This window comes from Malaya genurostris, chromosome 3 (assembly GCF_030247185.1).
Source record: "Malaya genurostris strain Urasoe2022 chromosome 3, Malgen_1.1, whole genome shotgun sequence".
In the NCBI taxonomy this organism is placed as follows: domain Eukaryota; kingdom Metazoa; phylum Arthropoda; class Insecta; order Diptera; family Culicidae; genus Malaya; species Malaya genurostris.
The window spans coordinates 300,546,640-300,557,156 of NC_080572.1; the positions used below are offsets into that span (position 1 = coordinate 300,546,640).

Genomic DNA, 10,517 nt, shown 5'->3' on the forward strand with positions numbered 1-10,517 from the left:
CAAACTTAGGCTCAAATAAAAAATCTCATAGTCCCATAGATTACTATTGAATTTCATCATGCTTTCATAGAGTGAAGTGTGTTTAAAAATTGCACACTGTCATTTAGAACGACGATGCAAAAAAGCATGGTGAAATTCTTCTAGATTTAACTCAAAATGATTTAATTTGTAAACTATATCAGCTACTTACTAAACGCATCGACTTTGGCTGTACCGTTTTCCAGTTCCCGGTTCCGGAAATAGTGGTCTAAAACTCTAAAACGAAATTCACTCAATTTTCACAAACATAGTCTCAAATGAAAGGTCTCATAGGTTGCTGTTGAATTTCAACCGGGTTTGACTTCCGGTTAAGGAACTAACACATAAGGTGTGAAAAGGTTGTGTTAGTTTATACCCGAAGAAAGTCTCAAATTTTATTTAAGTTTGAACAAAAAATTCTTGACAGAATATTCAAGCGGTATTTTTTTAAATTTATGTTATATGAGAAAGGCATCATTACGCCACTAGATGAATTAAATGAGGTTTTTTTACAATCAAGTCAAAATTATTTAATTAATTTTAATTTAAGCGATTTAATTATTAATTACTATAAAAACAGAAAGAGTAATCAGGTATTTACTCAAAATTTGAATGATGAATGCCTCTGACTATAGCGTCTTACCACAATCGATGAAATATCTTCTATTTTAGTTCTCCATACACAGATTTAACCATATATAGAGAACCAAAAGCCTGGATTCGAATACTTCAGTGAGCTGAGCTAATAGCTGGTATGTTCAGCCCCAAAAACGAATCTTGTGCTTTATCCTGTTAGTTGACCCGGTTCTTGAAAGGATTCTTAGTGTCAGAAGGACTAGCCATGCAATGATTCTGCACTCTATGAATCGGCTGCGAAGTCTGTTGAAACAGAAGCTCAAATTCCGCAAATGAAATGTAATAAGAAGGTTTTGCTTTTGACAGTGGTAAAGCTGGTTCTGGCTCAACGATATCATTCGTTATTTCTAGTCAACTTATCAGGCCATAATTTCCAGTAACGCCTGAATAGCCGAGTACCCATAAGAAGCAATCGAAATGTCCAGGACGATATTCGACCGTAAGTCGGGCGACTGTCAGAACGAAAATAAATAAATAGAACCACAGATTATCTACATAAGCATCGATTGTACACCACACAGAGTCGTGTAGATTTCAACTTGAAACCCAGCACAGTATCTACCTAATGAAAGAAATTACTCTCGGATAATTTCACGACAGTAGATACCAGCACCAGTACGACCATACAACAGACAATCGTCCGAACAACTCAATAAGTCGTAATAATAGTACCAACTTTCAAAAGACTATGTGTAAAATTTCAAGACATTTCGATTAGTCAGAAAAATGTGATTTCAATTGAACCGCTTAACTGCGTTTAAGTTTGCAGTAAGCAGTTCAATTTGAACTGCTCTGCACTGATGAGTCTAAGACGAAACGTAAAGACATTTAAATGAAGCTATTTTCGTCATTTTGGATGGATTCAAAACATTTCCGTTCATTCATTATTGCTTCTTGATGAATAAAAAATACTGTACAAGATTAGCGAAGGTTTCAAAAGTGTTATCCGGACTCTGTTCCATCGAAAAAAAAAATACATTTTTAGTTGTTTGCTGAATTTCAGCGTGATGGTGAGCGTTCTGGTCGTCCAATTGAAGTTGTAACTCTAGAAAAACATAAAAAGTCAACTTATTGGTTATATCTAATCGTAAATTGAAAATGTGTTACATAGCTGAGGCCGTTAAGATATCAGAAGGCAGTGCGTTTGCAATTATACTAATTACTTTACCACGAGAAATCTTTCCAAAATAGGTGCCGCGCTTACTCACACTCGATTGAAAATGACAACATATTGTTGATTCAGAGCAGTGTTTGGTCATGTTTACAAGTGAAAATCAGATTTTTTGTTTCGATATGTAACAATGGATGAATCATGGATCTATTAGTTCACTCCGGAATCAAAACGGTAATCATTTGAGTGCAGTCACTTCCGAAGCGTACAAAGACAGAACGGTCTCCTAGGAACGATATAGTTTCGATATTTTAAGATGAACATGGTATAATCTTCATCGACTATGTTGAGAAAGGAAAAACAATCAAAAGCAAATGCTACATAGCTGTGTTGGATCATTCGAAGGCAGAAGAATCAAGGATCTGCCATTTTTCGAAGAAAACAGAACACTGATTCAAAAAGACGAGGCATCGATTAACAAGTCGATGCCAAAGAATTACGTTTCGAATTGCTTCCTCATCCATTGTATTGTTCAGATCTGGCCCCTAGTTACTATATTCTGATCTAAAAAAAATGCTCGCCGGTATGAAATTTAACTCAAATGATAATCCTTTTACAAGCATGGCATCGAGGAGCTAGAGAAGCGATGGAATGTTTATATTACTCTTGAAAGAGATTACATTGAAGAATAGAGTCGATTTTTGGTGAAAACTCTTTATTAAAGCTTGCTTCATTTAGAATTGGAACAAACTTTTGTTCATATTGTGGCGCTCCTGGTGGACGGATTTGGAAGTTCTTGGTGCCCACGTGTCGGGAATTTTGTCAGCTTCACGTATGATTTTTGACATTCCGCAAATCGACAGTACTTTCTAAACAATCAACATAGAAGCCGAAAGATGGGAAAAAATTGTGCACAGTTATTTGGAAAATCCATTGTGGTCTGCATCTAGGCTAGCTAAGCAGCTGAAATTGCCCAGAAATACCGTATGGCGCGTTATCAAACGGTATAAGGAAACATTGACGACGACTCGGAATCCTCAAGCCAATCGTCGGAGTGGAACTGTCTACCGGAAACTGCGTGGTAAGATTTTAAAGACGATTAAGAGGAATCCTAATCTGTCGGACCGTGATTTGGCCAGAAAATTCGTTGCTGCCCATAGTACCGTGAGGAGAACTCGCCTCCGGGAAGGAATCAAGTCGCATCGAGCTAGCAAACAGCCAAATCGGACCATAAAACAGAATAGTGTGGTCAAAATTCGTGCTCGGAAACTATATGACCAGGTGCTGACCAAGTTCGACGGGTGTCTTCTGATGGACGATGAAACCTATGTCAAGGCTGACTTCAGGCAAATCCCAGGTCAAAAATTGTACTTGGCAACGGCTCGGGGGGATGTTCCAGCCAAATTTAAATTTGTTTTTGCCGACAAATTTGCAAGAAAATTTATGATTTGGCAGGGCATTTGCAGCTGTGGCAAAAAAACGAAAGTTTTCGTTACAAATAAGACAATGACATCGGAACTATACCAAAAAGAGTGTCTCCAAAATCGAATTTTGCCGTTCATTCGATCCCACGACCATCCCGTAATGTTTTGGCCAGATTTGGCAAGCTGTCATTACAGCAAAGTCGTTCAAGAATGGTATGCAGAGAACGGGGTCCAGTTTGTTCTGAAAAACCTTAACCCACCCAACTGCCCCCAGTTCCGCCCTATTGAGAAGTACTGGGCAGTCATGAAGAGGAGACTCAAGGCAAAGGGAAAGGTTGTCAAAGACGACTTGGTGGAATAAGATAGCTGAAACGATGGACGAAGAAGGTGTGCGCCGCCTAATGAGCCGTGTTACAGGCAAAATTCGAGAATTCCTTCGAGACCGTGACAAATAATTTTATCCGTATTTTTTCTTAAACGTATGAAGAAAATGTTACATTTGTATAAAAAAAAGATCTTGAATTCAATAATAAATAACTGAAATACAGGCAATTGTCGTGGTTTCAATTCTATCTGAAGCAAGCTTTAGTTGGTTATACGACATATTTAGTGATGTGTCTTTTCTAGTATCGCTTTAATAAGTAAATGAACAGCATTTCATTTCCACGAGAAATTTGTTAGAGTTAAATACAGTACCATTAGCTTTCGATTGGATACTCTAACCGAAATAGAAGAATGATTTTTTTTTGTTTAAAAAAGTCTTTGATTCGTCAATGCAGAGCAGCTTAAAACGGTTAGGTTCTCTTAGCACAAAAAAAGGCTTTTAGAACTTGACGGATTCAGTTTCTAATGAAAGGTCTTATGTTTCCATAGACTGCTATTGAATTTTATCCCGATCCGACTTCCAGTTCCGGAATTACAAGGTCTGTGAGAAAATGCGCACTCAAGAAATTTCTCAACCGATTTTTAGAAACTAAGATGCAAATTAAAGGTTTTAAAATTCTTTAAAAGGTCCCCGAAAAGTTTATCCAGATCCAACCTCCGGTTCCGGTATTACAGTGCGATAAGCGAAAAAATTTCATTTTCATGAATATTTTTTCACAAGTGATGGCGAAACTAGATTGAAATTTTTTTAAAACTTACTGGTAAATTCATCTAGTTGGCAGACTTTGTTAGTTACTGGATATATAAACTTACTTTGGGACTACTAGTCTCCGGTTTCCACTTTCGAAAGCACCGGTGATAGTGAAGAAAAGCTCCAAAAACGGAACTCTTTTCGATTTCTTAGCAACGGTTTAACCGGTTTTCACAAATCATAATTCAAACTCTAGCTCTCATTGTCTTAAAAGATGCTGTGCAATTTCATCCAGATCCGACATCCGGTTCCGAAATTATAGGACGATAAGTATCAATACTTTCAAACTGTTATAGAAAATGATGCAAAACCAGTAGGCATCGGTACGACGTTGGTACGGAATAAGAAAACATCACCGCCTAGAACCCAGCATGCTTTGTTAGATTTCGTATAGCGTGCAGGGTTGCCACATTTAAATCTATATTAACTTTTTACAAATTGAATTTTTATTCAAGTTTGAAACAAATTTCTAGACAGAATCTTTCTATCTTTTGGTTTAGAAAATATTACACCACTAGGTGGATTAAAAAAAAGATTTTTTCAGTCCAACGCCAGTATGCTATTGGTGCAGAAAAACGAAAACGCAATTACGTTTCACACATAGATTTCTCCAAACGGCCAAATCCCAAGAGTATTCCAGGAAATTGAGGTGAGTCGTTCGCAAACAGTTCGATCGACGGACGGTTGCCAATCAACTTCGAGACAAGCGCGACATGTTTTCCGTTGGCTGCTTTTTCCGAATCTCTTTTCCTCTGAAAGATTTCTTACCTGTTCCTTGCTCGCTCGCTTTGGCAATCGACTACTAATTTACGATTGGCACGCGGCTAGTTCGTTTCCCACCTTCTTCCGGCGAAAGTTATAATCCAATTAAGATTTCGATTTCTTGCTAGTGCCGTAGCATTGACCGATCGACTCGATCGTGTTTCGTTTCGTCGCGTTCACACTACTGCTGAATTTGCTCCTTCGTCGATCAGAAAAAAAATATAGCGGGATTCCACGTGATTCCGGTTGCAGCGGCGGAAAACAAATTGAATTGCCGTTGACACTCGCACAACTTTTTTCTGCTCTTATTTTATTCCACTTAGAAGACAACAATTTTTTTCGTTAGCTCCTTGTGAAACAATAAATAATTCGGGTTTAATTTTTCTTGGAATACGCAATCCGACTTACACAACTTTTTCAAACTTTTTTCTGCTTATCTTCGACACAATGAATTTCCTACAATAAAGTGAAGATGTGTTGCCACTTTGGTAGCTAAACTATTTTGATTTGCTTTTTTTTACCTTCCACTGGAATAAGTTTAAATTTTATTCGACTTTTAACTTTTTTCACAATTTTTTTCTATTCATGGACAAAATATTCATGAAGCGAAACGAGAAAAATGGCACTTTGCTTCTTGTTATCTATCATCCAGTGATTATTTATTTCGCAATTCACTTCTCACTCCTTTTATCACCGTTTTAGCTTAGGAGAAAACTTTTTCACCTTTCTCAAAATATCGAGTATCGTTGGACTCGGTTTTATCAGCACCTACCATCAGCCGTAGAAGCGCTCACAAATTCCAGAAAACTTTTGCTACCGGAGCACGTCGTACCCCTTTTCTTTGTTTATACTTTTGATAAAAAAGAATGCAAAGCGAAACTCACGCTAAATATATTTAAATCTTCGCAAACTGCGACTAAACACTTGCTGCTGCTGTTGCCGACACTTTTCACCAATCTTTTAAACCACTATCACCGATTGACGGGTGGATGCCGAGCTTCCGTACGTCGCTTTCCGCAATTTCCTTCGATCAATTTTCCACGCCAGACTACGCCAGCAGCGTTTAACCGGAAGGGAACGGGGGAAACTGCTTCTTCGTATGGCACACGGCCGACTAGCGGAGTAGTGCGGAGAAATCAACACAAACACTAGCACATAAACCGACTGACAGACCGACCGACCGACCGACCTGAAACTTTGGTGACTGACTCCGATGGCGACGGGCAGAGATCTGTTTTCATTCGTGATGCTCGTCAACTGCACAAGCACCACGCATCCAAGAAGGCCGAGGCTGCTGGAAATGCAGAAGGAACGCGCGTTTGCCGGAAAATTCAGCGTTTGCTGTGTGAGAGGATGTGAGTGACCGGTTGTGAGCGAAGGAGAGCTACAGTAGGTGCGCACTGTTCGCTCCGGGGATCTCATTTTCACTTGGAAATTCATCGGGGGACTAGAATTATGTAGGTGTCGCTTCGATTGGGGTTGATAAGAATTTTTTCTCGATCTTGGACGAATGATGGTTTAAAACAGTTGAAAACACAACTTGATATCAATTTTAAAGTAAACCTGTTTACTGACCGAACCGTAACCGGTGTCAAAACTTAGCCTAGATTCTACGAATTAAGTCATTTAAACACAGAAACAGCTCATATGAGAAGTGTGAAATAATAATGATTAAGCTTCGTTCTCGCTTGAGAAATTTAAATCTGATCTGGGGTAGTTGCTTCAAGCAAGCAGCTGTCACAAACTGATTTGGGTGCGCTCTTAGTGAACCCGATATAAGAATCAGGTTCGAAACTGGCATGAATTTCAGTTCAATCGCGTCAAACTTGTGGCGCAACTGGCTCCAAACAAATGATTTACCTGCAACTAGAGTGGAAGCTAGCCAAGCAAGGATTGTTCTTGTACTGTTTTTCTTAACTCTTTTCGCAATAATTGTGCGATTTGAATAGCGCACTTTGTTTGGGGTAATAGTTTTTTGTTTGATATGTTTCACAGTAGCAATATTTGTGAAGTGGAAACCGGTAATGAAGCTTTTTGAATTTGTTTTGCTAGCAGTAATATAAATGATTTTCCCATTTTTTTTTTTCATAAATACGTTTATTTCATAGGCAATATACATAAGTTTTTCTTCGCCGTGGCATCCACAATATTTTCTCATTTGTTACATAAATCTTTGCATATCGCGGACACTATTGCATACATAATTATTTCCCACGGACCTCTCGCAAAAATAAATTTTGAGCGCTGAAAATAGTTTTAAACAGTTTTTAAATTACATAGTATCAGTGCGGTAAAATTTCATTTTCAATCGAATAATATAAGATGAAAATGAAATTTATGGCCGCTGACCGTCAGCCTATCCCTACTAATTCATTTGACTTTTGCTGCCATTTTCAAGTGAAGCTCCCGGAATTCATCGTCAGTTGAATAATCGTACCTAGTCATTTGAAGTTTTGCTTGCTCAGTTTCAAGTGCCAAGTAGTATAGCTGCTTCATTGTCTTCGCTTTTGGTAGTGAGCAAGTTCGAATGAATAGAATTATAAAAGGAGTAAAGTATTAAAAATGAAAACTGAAGGTGGAAACAATTAGTTAGTTATGTGTATTCTGTGATTGATATTTCAGCTATCTGGTTTGTCTTTCATTTATTTTTTTGAACCAATTCGAATGTTTACATGAACCTCATTTGAAGGCCGTTCTCACACTATTGAAAGAGATATTTTGTTACTTCAAGAGATCAAGTGACAGTGGTTAAACTGAGCTTTGATTTGTAGAGAATCGATTGAAGAAATGAATGCTGCTCGTTCGGGTCGTCAGCAAACATTGTGTGTGTCAGAGAGTGAATTTTACTACAGTGGAGAGTTTAACATATTCCACATTAATAACCGTTATGTAGCCATTGTAAAACATACCAATTCTAACCAGTTTTAAATGCTACTTGGGTTAGTTAGGTTTAGCATTAACCATTATAATTAAATATTGTTCGCGACAAAATCTGGACAGATTTAATTTGGAATAAAAAAAAATTGCTCCTAGTTCAATCCAATTAGGCTGCATGAAGAAACTATGAACTTTTGAGTTTATTCAGCCGTTGAGGTCTGTGCCACTGTAGTAAAACTTCATTCAATTCAATTGAAACCGAATGTGAAACACACTGCAGTAAACTTCACATTCTGGCGCACTCAACGTTAGGGCGTTTTAGAGGGCTATTTTCACGTTTCCAATCTGATTTTCTCAGAAACGGTGACGAATATCAAAAAAACCCAACTGACAATCTCTTAGAAAATTAGTTTAGATTATTCTGTGACAATTCCAGAATGATTCACTTAAATTAGCGGACGGGAAAGTCGATTTTCTGAAGGAAGAATTGCATAGCTGTCTTTCAACTTGTTCATTGAATATATGGCCTTCAAAAGCATGGATCAAAAATCTGTCCTGACAATGTCTAGATAATTTAATTTTGATGCAAATTATGCATAAAAACATCTATGTTGTCGCGATAAAAATGAAGTGAATGTTATTTTTGTGACGGTAAGTCGATTTCTATGACGCGCCATATTTTCTGCTCCAGTTTCCTGGTAACGTAACGAAACATGAGAGCGAAATAAAATCGGCTCAGAAAGGCTGCCAAACAAGCGGTAGCTTTATTGGATTTTATGTGACGTAGTCAAACTTGTAACCGAAAAAATCAAAATTTTCACGTGGCACGCATACGCGACCTACTGGCGTCAGCCCTTAATTTTCATTTTTATTACTTTACTCCTTTTATAATTATATTTGAACTTGCTCACTACCGACAGCGAAGACAATGATGGAGCTAGACTACTTGGCACTTGAAACTGAGCAAGCAAAACTTGACTAGGTACGACTATTCAACTGACGATGAATTCTGGGAGCTTGACTTGAAAATGGCAGCAAAAGTCATATGAATTGGTATCGATATGCTGACGGTCAGTGGCCATAAATTTCATTTTCATCTGTTATCATTCGATAGAAAATAAAATTTTACAGCATTGGTCTGTGCAGATTTCTCTCGAATTGTCTATAGTTGTAGCTTTTTTGTTTAAATTGAAAGAGTTCTCTCTTCACGAGAGCCCAAATACCGCTCAATAGATCGTCACTTTGGGCAATCACTTTAAACCATTCCAAAACGTCTTTGGCATAATAACAAGGTCATGGTTGAGTAGGAATGGTAAAAAGCTCTTCTTTAGGCAATCTTCACAGTATTTTTTTTGTTAACCGTTCCGGTAATGATTCGCTTTGGCTTGCTCGACCACAGCTGCATACTGCATGCCAAACTAATTTTTTTTGGAAAACAACTTTTTTATTCGTCCTGAAATGGCAGTATAAAAGACATTCCGGGAAGCAGCATAAAGTCTTCCATTATCACGCAGGAAAACCTTTTCAAACATTCACGATGCAACTTTCGAGCCCGGGTTTTAGCCGTCACATTCTGTTCACTATAACGGTTCGGTACAGTTTTCATTTTGAACGACTTCATACCTTGCCGGTGCTTTAAAGTATGCACGAAAGTTGGAGACATTTTTATTTTTCTAGCCATAATACGTACCAAAAGATTTGGTTATATCTGCAATATTTGCGTCACCTGCGCGTCCTTCTGGTGGTTCATGAGATCCGGTTTTGTTTCCCTTTTAGCATTCTCGACTGTTGTCGAACGTGTATCGAAAGATTTAAGAACAATTTGGACAGTGCTTGCAGGAAAACCAAGCATTTTAGCAAATTTTCTTACTGACAGATCCGGATTTCATTGCGACCCCATTAGAGATGTGCGCCGCCGCGCCACGCCGCCAATTAAGAAAAAGATGATCAGCGCGCCGGTTATCACATTTTAATCGTGCCGCCGATAATATTACATCAGCCGAAAAAATGATTTTATCAATGTGGAAAATTGTTTACAGTTTTTATGAAAATTCATTGAAAATTACAGTACAGTTACTTTCCTCCTACTTATACTGAAAATCAGTACTACCGATGTCAACCGAAGCCAATGTCATTTGATTCAAAGTCTATTTTCTGTCTTTATTTAAAAGGTTTTGAGCGCTGTCTGGCAAAGAAATGCTTGGGAGCAATATAAAACAAGATTTTTTATACTGTTACATACATTTGTTTCTAACTACTCAAAAGACTGTGTACAGCATGATATTTTGCCTCGGACCGATTTTAGCACGGTTCGTTTTTGGCAACATAATCGATCGAATATGACATATGAAAACCAGATGATGGCAGAATTTTCAAGTTGAAAGCAATTCCATAATTATATTGATTTAAACTATTTACAGCAATAAATGATGGAAAAACATAACAGCCATATACCATTCGAATCAGTTCGTCGAGATCAGGAAATGCGTATGTGACAAATAATTGTGACAAACCCCTATCTTTTTCCAAAAATTCATCTTTTCTGTTAGTTTTT

The 10,517-nt window shown here is 37.8% G+C and overlaps 1 protein-coding gene across 5 annotated transcripts in view; it reads right to left on the reverse strand.

Moving 5' to 3' along the window:
- The window catches only part of LOC131439112 (RNA binding protein fox-1 homolog 2-like), a 573,206-nt gene extending 566,884 nt beyond the window's left edge, over positions 1 to 6,322 (reverse strand). For 4 of the 5 annotated variants that reach the window (XM_058609730.1, XM_058609729.1, XM_058609732.1 and 1 more), the window contains exon 1: positions 5,093 to 6,322. The gene's annotated coding sequence lies outside the window, so the exon portion shown is untranslated. The remainder of the gene's footprint in view (positions 1 to 5,092) is intronic. The other variant, XM_058609731.1, reaches the window with a different exon arrangement.
- Between the last annotated feature and the right edge of the window lie 4,195 nt (positions 6,323 to 10,517).